We start from the raw sequence: 13,332 nt of genomic DNA, 5'->3' as shown, positions 1-13,332 counted from the left end.
TGCAAGGAGCAATGTGATCAGATAGGCACACTAGAATATTGACTTGAAGCAGTAAAGATTGGAGACAGAGAAACCAGCCATTGCAGTAGTCCCAGAGAGAGATTTAATTGCGGCCTGAGCTAGCAGCAATAAAGAGAGAGATGTGGGTGGACTTAGGAGCATTTAAGTACATTTAAAAATATTTGGAGACTGGGCCGGCCCCGTGGCTTAGCGGTTAGGTGCACGCGCTCTGCTACTGGCGGCCTGGGTTTGGATTCTGGGTGCGCACCGACACACCACTTCTCCGGCCATGCTGAGGCCACGTCCCACATGCAGCAACTAGAAGGATGTGCAACTATGACATACAACTATCTACTGGGGCTTTGGGGGGAAAAAAAGGAGGAGGATTGGCAATAGAAGTTAGCTCAGAGCCGGTCTTCCTCAGCAAAAAGAGGAGGATTAGCATGGATGTTAGCTCAGGGCTGATCTTCCTCACGAAAAAAAAATATATATATTTGGAGACTTATTAAGTGTTTAGGTTAGGGAGAGGAAGAATCAAGGATAGTAAAAATATTGCTAGGTTAAACCATATGCAATTTTCATCTGTGTAGGTCAAAACTGATCTGATATTGGCACTGTCATGGGGTTAACCTAATAGTAATTATGATGATGATGTATAGAGGATCCTAAGCCCAGTACTTGGCACATATTAAATGCTCTGTACATTGTAATCATAATACATACACACACATATATATATGATATACATATAATGTATATACACTACATATATAATATTCTCATTTAATTCTCATAAAATCCCACTGAGAACATAAGCTTCTTGAGGGTAAGAATTTCATCTGTTTTATTCACCCCTATATATTACAAACGCCTGGAATGGAGCCTAGTTCATAGTAAGCTTTTAACAAACGTGTGTTGTGTAAATTATTATCTCTATGAGGCAGGTCTTAAAACCCAATTTTCTGATGAAGAAGCTTAAGCTTAGAGGTTGAACGGTTTGCCCAGGTTCACCCAGCTGGCAAGTGATAGAACTTACTCAAAAAATAGCGTCTCTTTCTACTGTTATTATTGATGTCAGGGTACTAAGGCCCAGGGAGGCAGCATGAAGATCAAGAGACAGTTGGTGGCAGAATGGGGACTTCAACCAGGTCTCCTAATTTGGAATTCAATCCTCTTTGTGTCAAACTGTGTGTCCTCAGGGAAAAGTGGTGGGAATGGGCGTGCCAGGGAACAGGATTCCCAGTTCCACTTCTGGCCCTACGTACAAGGAAGAGGCCCAACAAGATGTTCAAGTTAAGAGAACAGATCACCTATCTCACCTGTCTGAGAACCTTACAAAATTAACACACTGACTCTACAATAATAGAAAGAATCTCTCACTCTAGCACTTTCCATCATCCCTCCTAGGATTCCTGAATCACTGGGATAATTCCATCCTATCATAGGCAATACCCAGCTGCTTGAGGACCTGTCTCAGAGGCGATAAACAGGATGGGTGTAGTTACAGAGTTTGTGAAGCAGACAGTGAATTGTTGCAATCCATTCTCAAGTCCTGAAATCAGAAGGTTTCCAAACTTCCCAACATAATGAAATCCACTTCTTTCTTCTGGGAGCCTGAATTTCAATCATATCATGTCTAAGAACATGTTGACTCAGCATTGCAAATAACTGCCAGAAATAATTGCAGATTATTGCCACACCTTGTAACAAGAGCTTCCCCCTTGAGATGTTAAGGACAAAAGTGAAACAGAGTTTTGCTGTGAGTCTCTGCTCTTTGCCCCTGCCTGCTGGTATAACCCCAGAAGTTCTGGAGGACAACGTCCTGCAATGCCTGGGCTCCAGGATCTAACTGGTGGGCGGATCCAGGGGCTCCCCTGCACAGTATCTTCTCCAGTAAGGCCGAGAGGGTTCGTGGATCTTCTGGGTTAAGGAATTCTAACCCAACGGCAAGAATTTCCTTACCTAATGATAGACTATCACTCCTAAACTGTTAGAGCTAGGAGTGACTTCAAGTACATGTAGTCCAATTCCCTCTTTTTACAAATGGTCACTCAGCTGGTAAAAGACCCAGAAGTTGAAATCAATCAAGTGTTCTTTCCAATAAATGACACTCTTAACCCATTATGGACTATTCTTCTGTAGTAAGTAGCGTCCCTTAAAAATGAGACCAAGAGAGAAGCTTTCCTGACAGAAGAAATGAATCTTCAGTGGAAAGAACATAAGGGGTATTAACACTGAGGGCCAGGTGGCACTGAGAGCCAGGAGGCCCAATTCTGATACTTTCTTTCTTACCACCAACGTTCAGGGTGATCTTGGGTGACTGGAGACTAGTCCTTACTCCTCTCAGGCACTCACTGATTCATCAATAAAATGGGGATAAAACCCACCTTGCTTGACTGGCTCACGGAGTTGTAGGAGGATTTTATATATATACGTAGTTATGTAAACCTTTAAGCATAAAAGATGATTTTTATCACTCTGCGTGTCTGATAAAATAGGTTTTTTGTTTTTTTTTTTTGCTTGAGGAAGATTCGCCCTGAGCTAACATCTGTGCCAATCTTCCTTGTGTTTTGTGTGTGGGTCGCCACCACAGCATGGCTGATGTGTGGTTGTAGATCTGTGCCCAGGATCTGAACCCGCGAACCCAGGGCCACCAAAGCAGAGCGCACTGAACCTAACCACTACCTCATGGAGCCAGCCCCCTAGAATAGATTTTCAAAGCCATTCTTGCAATAAACATGTACCAAATGCCTACTATCTGCAAGACACTGTGCTGGATGCTGTGAGGATTAGAGATGCCTCAGTCAGGTCTCTGGCCCCTGGTTGCTTACAGCTTCATTGGAGGAATAAGGCATGTGCTTGCTGAACCGCAAAGAAAGTCGGTAGTACTGAGGGAGCACAAAGTATGCACTGAGGAGCACAGAGGAGGAAGGGCTCACACAGAGAGTTTGAGCTGAGCCTTGAAGAGCGGGAAAAATTCAAATGGGCAAAGACTGAAGAGGGGTAGGGAGGAGGAGTGGGATCCGGCATAGGGCATTCAGGGCAGGGATGACTATGGCAGCAAAGCTCATGGCACATTTGAGGACTGGCACATGAACTACCTTGGCTGGAACTGGATTTCATGCAGAGTGGTGGTGGAGAATCAAGTTGGAAATAAGGCTTTATCATCAAAGACCACGAATATCATGCCAATTAATGAGGATTTGAACCGGAGCGTAGAAACCTATATTCTAGCTCTAGCCTCACCTTCAGCCCACTCTGTGGTCTTGGGGAAATCACTTCTCTTCTCTGGGCCTCAGTTTCCTCATCTGTGAATTGTGGGGAAATAAATTAAAGGGTTTAATTTGGTCTCTCAGCTCTGCCTTCTGATTCTGTAATTCTTTGTTTTCCCCTGAGTCAACAGGGAGCCCTGAAGGGTCTTATGGTGAGGGAGAGATGTGGCAATAGTTGTGCACTAACCAAGAGATCTTCAAGGGCAGCACAGTGCTGGGCACACTGTTAGTGCTCAGATTGAAGGGATGGGGCTGATGTGGCTGTGGTGGAGAAATAGGGGGTACACTTGACGAGCACATCAAACTAACTTTAGGAAGTGGGGTTTCAAAACTGGTCCAATCATAAAGATAAGCTAGGCAGACGAGAGAGAAGGGAAATCCTTCTTAGGAAATAAACTCAGCATATTAACCAAGCCACTTTGGGCAGGAAACAATTTTCTAGAAACCAAGAAGAAAACCCAGCCACTCCTTTTTTCCGGAGGCAAGTCCTGAGTTTGCAGCTCAGGGTTTTCCCTGTCTACAACGTCATGGTTGCTGGCACCTGGGCTTCCCGCCCAGTTGCACCACTTTGCAGAGAAACACAGGTGCTGGGTTCTGCTGGAGGAAGAGCCTCAGCTCGCCAGAGGGGGTAGGGGGGCAGGTAGAGGCCTTTCTGTTTCCAGGCCTGTGGTGTTGGGAGCTTTGCCCCACCTGCAGCCCCTGCTACCTCCCTGCAGGGTGAGGCGGGGTGGAGCAGCTGGCTATCAGAAGCATACATTTTCGGTTCCCTGTTCTCAAAGCTGACAGAACCAGTGACGTCATTTCCCTTTCCTGCGCTTTTCCATCATGCTCTGTTTAACCAGCCTGACTTGCTGCCCTCCTTCTCCCGAGATTTCCTCTGACATAGCTGGGTCCCCAAAGTTGGCTAATTCCTCTGCTCCCTGCCTGCAAATTGGGAGCCACTGGGAAAAGTCTCCCCTGGATACAGAGTCTGGGAACAAAAATCCAGACATGGCCTTGAATGAACAGTTTCCTTACCTGGGAGAATAGGGATATACTCAATTCTTTTCCTTTTAATTCCACAAACAAGCAGGGAGACTCTCCTGCTTGTGGGCGCTGACCTGAGTGACCCACGGGGACCCAAGTGGAAAAGTTATGGTCTCTTGGGCCCTCTCACAGAGCCTCAGAGCATCGTAGGGGAACAGACCCTCTAATGTATGAGTTCTTAACCTGGGAGAAGGCGGATGGGAAAAAAACCACATCTTTTCTTTTCACTAACTAATCAAAATTTAGCATTTTCTTCAATTATGAGGCTGAGAAACAAATACAAACCACAATAGAATACTATTGTGTATTCTGCACCTGTGTACCTGTGACTTGTCGCTGATAGAAATCACAGATGTTTTGTATCACATTACAGTTGTTTCAGACACTTCAAAATATCATTTATACTCCTCACTACTTAGAATGTCAGTAGTTTATAAGCCCGCTGCTAGATCTTGTTAATGAATGCATTAATAAAGAAGCACATTTATTGTATATTACCTATTGTAATTTCCATATTTTGATAGTTGTATTTTAACATAACTGGTTTCTTTTATAATCCTTTGTATTTCACTTTATGCATTTAGAAACATTAGTCTGAGTAGGGTCTATAGGCTTGCCGGGGTACCAAGGGGATCCATGGCACACAAAAGGTTGATTCCTCACTCTAATGGCAGGCGCAAGGCCCACGGGTGTGGAAACCATACCTTCCCAATTGTGACATGAAGTCTGAGAAGAATGAGGCTATTTATGGGGAAGATGGGAGAGATTTTCCTAGAACTTTCCTAGAACAATTCAGGGTCTGTGTTCATCACAGGCATTGGGTTGAGGGGGGCGGGGCTAAGGTTACTTCTGAGGGACAAGGATATCTGGGAAGGTTTCTTAGAGAAAGTCCAGTTTGAGCAAGGCTTTGAAGAGCTAATGATTTTATGAGCTTTGAGGATGGAGAGCCGTGGCAGGAGCAGAAGGACCCCCGCTCCTTTCATCAGGAAAAGCTGAAACCAGACACCTGAAAGTAGAGGGCACTTCTGTACACGACGGATGGTGCCCCTGTGGGTGTTGGGAGTGAGGTGGCCGGTACTGAAGAAGACTGAAAAGGGTCAAAGCGATGAACCGTGAACGTCAGTCGGAGGCAGTTGCGGTCTGAGACTTGCCATTTCTAAGAATCACAGACAGTTTTCCCTCGGTGACCTGTTCAGGATCTAGACCAACATCACACCCGTCACAGGAGCTCAACAGACTTGCTTATTGATGCGTTTCCTAGCGAAGTTCAGAGCACTGTTTCCCGCGCTGGTTCCCGCAGAGAGACTGAGCCCTGATACCCAACAGCTCTCACCTTAGACAGCATTTCTAGCCTCCCAGACATAATCTCGTTGCCACAAGGTGACCGCCCCAAAGGTTAACCCAGAGGGGCGTTGTCTGCACTCTGCGTTGGGGACATCTCATCTAGAGTTGCATCTTGCTCTTCTGGGGCTAGGTATAGGGGGGTTTTGGAGGCGTTGAGGAGGTCAGGAAGAACAGGTGAAGTCAGTACTTCTTGAGCTCTTTCTTCCCGCTCACAGGGCTGCTGGCCTGAAAAAGCTGAGAACTCCCTGCCGGGGAGAAGGAAGGTGCCGCTGCTGGCTTTGTCAGAGCGGACCACGCCCCAGAGCCTGCGCACTCAGGGCCACATCACTCCCCAGTTAGCAGGGGCCCAGGTTAGCAAGATACCCAAAGGGCTGGCTAGTCCAGGAGAGGGGTGGGAGGCACAGGCCTTCAGGTTTCAGGATGTGGGTGGAGTTAAGGACCGTAAGACAACAATCGGGCCAATCGAAACCAAAACCAGGGAGGCCAGACAGAGGGGAAAACTGTCTCCTTGCCGTGAGCTAGAAACAGAGACACCAAACAAGGGAGGGAGGTTCCCAGTGGAGGATAAGAGGAAGTCCCAGAGATTCCTAAAGCCAAAGGACAAAGCCACAGGCTTCCTCCAAGAGGGAGCTGCCTAGACAACTGTTGCCTTTGCTGCATTCATGCATTTGTTCATGCATTCATTCGTTCAAGGAATATTTATTTACTGAGTGCAGCCATTCACAAAGCAGCTGTCCCTGAGGAGCTCAGTCTGGAGAGAGGATATGGATGCTCAGATCTCTCTGACTTATCAAGAACTGGAAAACCACTCTGGGTCCCAGGGAACACAAACGTGGGTGGGGCAGAGAGGAAGGAGCAAGAGGAAGGCCGCTTTCTGCCCTGGGGGTGGGGCGAAGGTTCTCAGGAAGTTATGCCTAGGCGGGGGGTGGAGATAGGACAGCAACAAGAACGTGACCGCAGGCTCTTTTGTCGTCTCTTGGTAGGATTAGCGTGTGCCAGGCACTAAGAACTTCATAAAGTACAAACTTATTTGACCCTCCGGCAACCCTATGAGGTAGGCATGACATTCTCTTCACTTTCTAAGTAAGGAAACTGAGGCGCACAGTCTTCTTAGAGCACCTGGGAGAGTGACCAGACAGAAGCCTCCAGACCACAGGCATGCTGAGTCAGACTCATCCTCTGGTGTGACAGTCGGATTCTGAACCCGCTCCCGGGCCCACTGCCTGGATCAAGCCTTGTGCCTGAGCAGAAGAGGCCTTTTTACGACACTAAAATCTTTACTGATAGTGATTTCACATCAGAGATCTGAGACTGGGCTAAGGGAGTGTCTCTCAGTAACAGAACTGGAAGTATACACTGTCTCTAGAATGCTCTAGAGCTCATAACAACTTTTTAAGAATTCGTCCTCCCCCAGACTCCTTGGCCAAACGTGATATGCCAATTCCTGAACCTTCCTCCAGGAATGGTCAGTTTGCTCGGCCCCTCCATTCAGGCCACATGAGGAATGTCAAGTGACTCATACGTGCCGGGATTGTGCAGGCATGAGCGAAACCGGGCTCGGACAGAGGCTTGGGAAGAGTCCGGCGCTGGGATGAGCCTGTGACAGAGAAAGGACGGAGCGCAGCGAGCCTGCACGAGGGGGTCTGAGGAGCAGAGACAGTCAGGAAGGCGCCTGGAGCCTGGCTGGCCGCACAGAAGCTGCGGGCACCATCTCAGGGATGCAGCTGCCAGCCTCCTGGAGAGGGGGATGTTGGGGAAAGCACAGCTGGCCCAGGCCAGTGCCTTTACCTTGTCTTACTTGCTAGTTTATAAAACATGTAAGAGGAAGGCTTTCCCAAAACCAAAGGAAGGCTTTCCCAAGTGTTTTATGGGAAATAAGATTAGAAAAGTTGAGAATCATTAAATAATAACTGTCACTTTTTGGGGTGGGGGGGAAGATTAGCCCTGAGTTAACATTTGTTGTCAATCCTCCTCTTTTTGCTGAGGAAGATTGGCCCTGAGCTAACATCTGTGCCCTTCTTCCTCCATTTTTTTTTTTAATATGTGGGACTCCTGCCACAGCATGGCCTAACAAGCGGTACATAGGTCCGTGCCCAGGATCCGAACCCACAGTCCTCGGGCCACTGAAGCAGAGTGCACAAACTTAATCACTATGCCACCAGGCTGGCCCCGACAACTGTCACTTTTAATGAGCACCTACCACATAGCTGCCATCCACCAGGAACTGTATAAACGGTGTCTGGGATCTCATAACAATTCCCCGAGGCAGCTCTCTCCTTCATTTGGACAGATGAGGAAACTGAGCCTCGGATTAAGTAATTGCCGAAGGTCACACAGTAAGCGGCAGGACCGGGATTTCACACAAAAACCTATCCTCTCTGCAGTTTGGCCAAACTTCTGGGCAAGTCCACAGTTCCAAGACAGCTGCCCTGAGCATATGCAGCTGTCCGCGATTTGCTCTGGAAGAAGGAAAGAGGGTAGAGCATCCTCCAGGAGGAGCCCAGACTCTCAGCTGGGCCAGAAACATCATGTGACACATTCAGAAGTCAGCCTCTGATTCTCTGCTCTATGTTGGTCCATAAATTCATGTGTAACTTCACAGGCTTATTGCTAGTAAGACAAGGCCCCTTTTTGTGCATCTGAGTTTAATGACCTGCATTGCTGGCATCCAGTGTAGTAATCTGGGCCCTGGGTGACATAGCCTTGGCCAGAACAAAGTGAACTCCCCCAGCAGCAAGTGGAGAGAGCACCAGAGCCAGGAAGACCAGACCTGGGTTCCCTCTCTGGATCTGCTGTCCCTTAGCCATGTGACCATGGGCAGGTTCCCCCGCCCTTCCCCAAGTCTCAGCGCCTTTGCTGACCACATGGGGATGAGACCTCTGACCTCCTCGGCTCCCCTGAGGCTTGAGTGAGATCAAATACGTCAAGTGCCTGGTGTGGTCCTGCCACGCGCTGTGGGGTCCCTTCCTTGCCCCTTGGCAGCTGGAGGTGAGCCCTATGTCTCCCGAGGGTGCCTCCTGGGGGCTGTCTGAGGACTCAGAAGGTACGGCTTAGGAGAGAACCTTATACCTGCTTTCTTAGCACGTGTTTATCAAGCACCAGCTCCGTGAAAAACAACACCACCAAAAACAAAAGCACAACTTGTGCCAGGCCCCCTGCGGACTACAAGAGTCAGGACACATTCTTCAAGTCTGGAAGGAGAGAAGGGCCAGGCGGACAAGTGAAGCGGTCGAAGTGACGAGAGCAGGCAAGCGACACAGGAGGGAGAGCTCCTCCTTCAGGATTCCTTCCTCCCGCTGGCTCCGCCGCCTCCTCCTTCTCTTCTAGCGCAACGTCTACAGCCATCGATAGGACGATATTTCTTTCATGCAGGTACAGCTCGTTATGCCAGTGATGCTCCCTCTCTCCCCACCTCCCATCATGCACAGGCCACATTCCATGATGACTGAGGGCCCCGGCTTTGGAGTAGGACAGCTGAGTTTGAATCTCAGGTCTACAACGAGCTGCATGACCCTGGGTGTGTTGTTGAACCTCTCTAAGCTTCGGACTTCCTCACGTGTATAACTGAGTTGGTCACTAATCTTTACCTTAGAGAACTAGCATAAGGAGTGAAGGAGAAGTTGTCAGTAAAGCTTTCACCTCAGTGCCCGGCCCATAATGAGTGCTCAACACATGTACATTGTTGTTGACATTATGGTTCATTCTGGAACCAGGTTGCCTGGATTGGAAGCCCCTGGCTCTGCTGCTCATGAGCTGTGTGACTTCGGGTAACTTACTTAACATCTCTGTGCCCCGGTTTCCTCCTTAGAGTTTAATTATCTGTATTGCTAGCTTTCAATGAGGTGGCCTTTTTCATTTTATTTTATTCTCAGAAGTTCTATAGGATTGTCACGAGAATTAAATGAAATATATATATTCATATTGTAATATATTATGTATATTTCTCAGACTATTGCCTGGCTTATAGAAAGCACTATATAGGGCCGGCCCCATGGCTTAGCGGTTAAGTGCATGCGCTCTGCTGCTGGCGGCCCGGGTTCGGATCCCGGGTGCCCACCGATGCACCGCTTCTCCGGCCATGCTGAGGCCGCGTCCCACATACAGCAACTAGAAGGAAGAGCAGCTATGACATACAACTATCTACTGGGGCTTTGGGGGAAAAATTAATAAAATTATAAAAAAAAAAGAAAGAAAGCACTATAAATGTATGCTATCCTCATTGTTTTAATTCATCCAGATCATTGAATCAAGAAATGTGAATTTAGGGCCTGGCCCTGTGGCCAAGTGGTTAAAGTTCCGTGTACTCTGCTTCAGCTGCCCAGGTTCGTGTGATCGGATCCCGGGCACAGACCTACTCCACTCACCAACCACGCTGTGGTGGCGACCCACATATAAAATAGAGAAAGATTGGCACAGAAATTAGCTCAGGGATAATCTACCTCAAGCAAAAAAAAAAGAGGAGGTTTGGCAATGGATGTTAGCTCAGGGCGAATCATCCTCAGCAAAAAAAAAAAAAAAAAAAAAAGAAAGAAAGAAAAAGAAAAGAAATGTGAATTTCACATCTGCTAAGTTCCAGGCAGTGAAGAAACCAAACTATGCTCACCCTCACATAGCCTATATCTGAGTGGGGAAACATGATAAACAAAAGAGTATGCCAGGAAAGCAGAAAGAGTATGAGATGTGCTCAAGGTGGAAATGGGGGTTTTGTGCCTAAACAGGATACATTTTGAGTAAAGGTCTGAAGGAGGCAGATGTGCCAGCCATGCAGGTGTCAGGGGAAGCACACCCCAGGGCGGCCTTAAGAGGTCAAAACTGCTAACAAAACTGGCCCTGTCACCCAGCCGGCTCAGGATGGATGTCCATCCAAGGTCATCTTGAAAAGGTTGAGTCCTCTGCAAACAGCCTTGCTTCCTCTGAACAGCCTAGTAATCCCAATAAAGTATAACATTGGAGGGTTTTTCCAACCCTACCTCAGTTTACACGTATGCATACCCGGAAAGTGCAAAGGCCCTAAGGCGAGAACATGCCTGGTGTGTTTGAGCTACACAAACCAGGCCAGTATGGCTGGGTTGGAGAGAGCCCGGGCAAGCAGCAGGGACACGGCTTCGGGAAACAAAGCTGGAGAGCCAGTGTGAGCAGTTAATAGGTCTCTCCTGAGGCCATCGTAATGACCTGGCTTTTCAACTATCATACACAGTAGATAGTACAGAGGTCAATACCCACATTACAGACAACTAATGATCAAAGAAATTTAGTGACACACCCTGGGCAATTCTTGGCAGGAGAAGCCTTGAAACTGGACCCTGGCTCCTGGCTTGTCTCTCTTTACACTACACAACGCAGCTTCCCACCTTGCTGGGGCTCCCGGGGGCCCTTTACCTCACTTGATGCTGTCGGGGGAAGAGGGAGAATCTCCCTCTGCCCTTTTCCTTAAGGTTCTTATGGCTGGCCAAATAATTAACAAGACAGGTTAGCAGGAGAAAATAATATCAAGTTTAATAACATGTATACATGGGAGAAACTCAGAAATGAGCAACTCGTCCCTCTGTCTAAGCTGCCCGCTTAAGTATTGCAGCTAAAGGCGAGGAGCGTGTTGGGGGCGGGTAGTGGCTTGGGACTTCAGAGGGCAGGAAGACAATTTTTTTCAGGGTCATCTATAGATAATGTGGTCAGGGAGAGACAGAGTTTTTGATAAAAGAGGCTTGGTGCCTTTTCTATTGTAACCTCTATCCTACATTATCTTTACAGCCATCATGATAGAAGATCTGTTCCAGGAAGGAGCCACCATATCAAATTCTTTAGGCAGTTAGTGGGGGAGGTCAAATGTCCCTCAGAGAAAACAATCAAGGTAAAGAGATATATTTCAGGGTGGCCAAATCTTGATCTCCCACAATGCTCACAACAGAACTTTGAGATTTTGCAGAAGAGAACACTGAAACTTAGAGACGTTAAGTAATTTGTTCAAAGTCACATAGCGTTGGAACCAGGTCTGTCTGACTTCAGAGGTCCTGCTCAGTAAGCTGAAGCATGCTCTGTGACATCTCTTCCTCAGTAGGAATAAAGAGAGGATGCTTCAGTTAGCCAGTTACAGTATAAACACTGACCCAGGAGAGTGCATAGGAAGTGCTTAGCTCAGCACCTGGCACATGGCAGATGCTCCATGGAAAGTGTCAGTTGTCACTGTCATTAGCTGTCTGAGGAGCGTCCATCTAGAAGAGGGTGCTCATTTTGGGCTCTCTCCACTGTAGCCTGGGCCCAAGCCCCTCTGCCCAGCACATCCCATGCCTTGTGCTGTACCTGTTCAGTTTTGTCACCATGACAACCATCCCTCTCTCTAGCCCAACACACATACCCATGGAGGATGAATTTAGGGTCAAAGATATATCTAGGTTGGGAGCAGTAAGAAATGACAGAGACAGACAAAGAGAGAGAAAGTCAGAGAGACAGAGAGAAAAGACAGAGACACAGATAATGAGGGGAGATCAGAAATGGAGTGATGTCAGGGAGTCGGCGGTCAGAAGCCCCACGTCCATCTTCCTGATCATTGTGTGGGAAAACAGGGCGCTGGATGGAGACTTTAGACACTCAGTTTGGAACGCTTCTCTGCACTAACTCACTTTGAGATTCGGAGTGAATTCTTATCCCTCTCTAGGCCCCAGTTTCCCCATGTATTTATGTTCTTTAAGGCCCCTTTCATTTCTAATAGTCACCGTTTATGATTCCTTGACTGACCCTCCATGAGTCAGAAGACACTTCCACTAATTGGTTGTGGGAGATCAAGATTTGGCCACTCTGAAATATATCTCTTTACCTTGATTGTTTTCTCTGACAGACATTTGACCTCCCCCACTAACTGCCTAAAGAATTTGACATAGTTAACTCCTTCCTGGAACAGATCTTCTATCTGATGGCTGTAATATAATGTGAAATAGACGTTACAATAGAAAAGTCACCAACAAGCCCATCTTATCGGAAGTTCTGTCTCTCTGGCCACATTCTCTGGATGGCCCTGCGAGGAGTTGCCAAACAAACATTTACATTTATAAGGGAAATCTCCATTTGTAAAGGTCTCCCTCTCTGTATTGGGAAGAGGGGTGATGACCTCATTTCTAGAAACTTATCCATGTGGAAGGTGAGGCCTTAAATCTGCATAATAACCTTACTCTTGTTTACTGTGCTTTAGTGGTAATCTCCTGTAACTGACTCCCCCCACCCCCAACATCCTCCTTTGTCATTGGCTGAACATGGTATTTAAGACGAGAATTTCTGCTATTGTGTTGAGAAACGCAGTGTCCCTGGTTTCTCCTACGTATACATGTTATTCAACTTGGTATTATTTTCTCCTGCTAACCTGTGTCGTTAATTATTTGGCCAGCCATAAGAACCTTAAAGTGAAAGGGCAGAGGGGGATTCTCCCTCTTCCCCCAACATGGTAAAGAACAGTTTATTCAGAAAAATGAGTCAGTACAATACGCACTGCAGGATGTCGCTCAGCTCACATCACAGACACGGGATAAACAACTTCCCAGTAAATTAGGGGAAGCTGACCCTTTCCCTCCAGGATGGTCTGCACACAGGACCTTTCAACAGACATATTTCATTATAAATATGACATAGACGATTCGGCTACTTTCGGGGGGATCAGACAGCCTGGGACTTTCAGCTGCAGGGTGAGATCTGCTCACACCTT

This window comes from Ceratotherium simum, chromosome 2, assembly GCF_057802395.1.
Source record: "Ceratotherium simum simum isolate JZ-2026a chromosome 2, ASM5780239v1, whole genome shotgun sequence".
Taxonomy (NCBI): domain Eukaryota; kingdom Metazoa; phylum Chordata; class Mammalia; order Perissodactyla; family Rhinocerotidae; genus Ceratotherium; species Ceratotherium simum.
The sequence above is the reverse complement of the archived record's forward strand: the minus strand, read 5'-3'. Positions refer to the sequence as shown.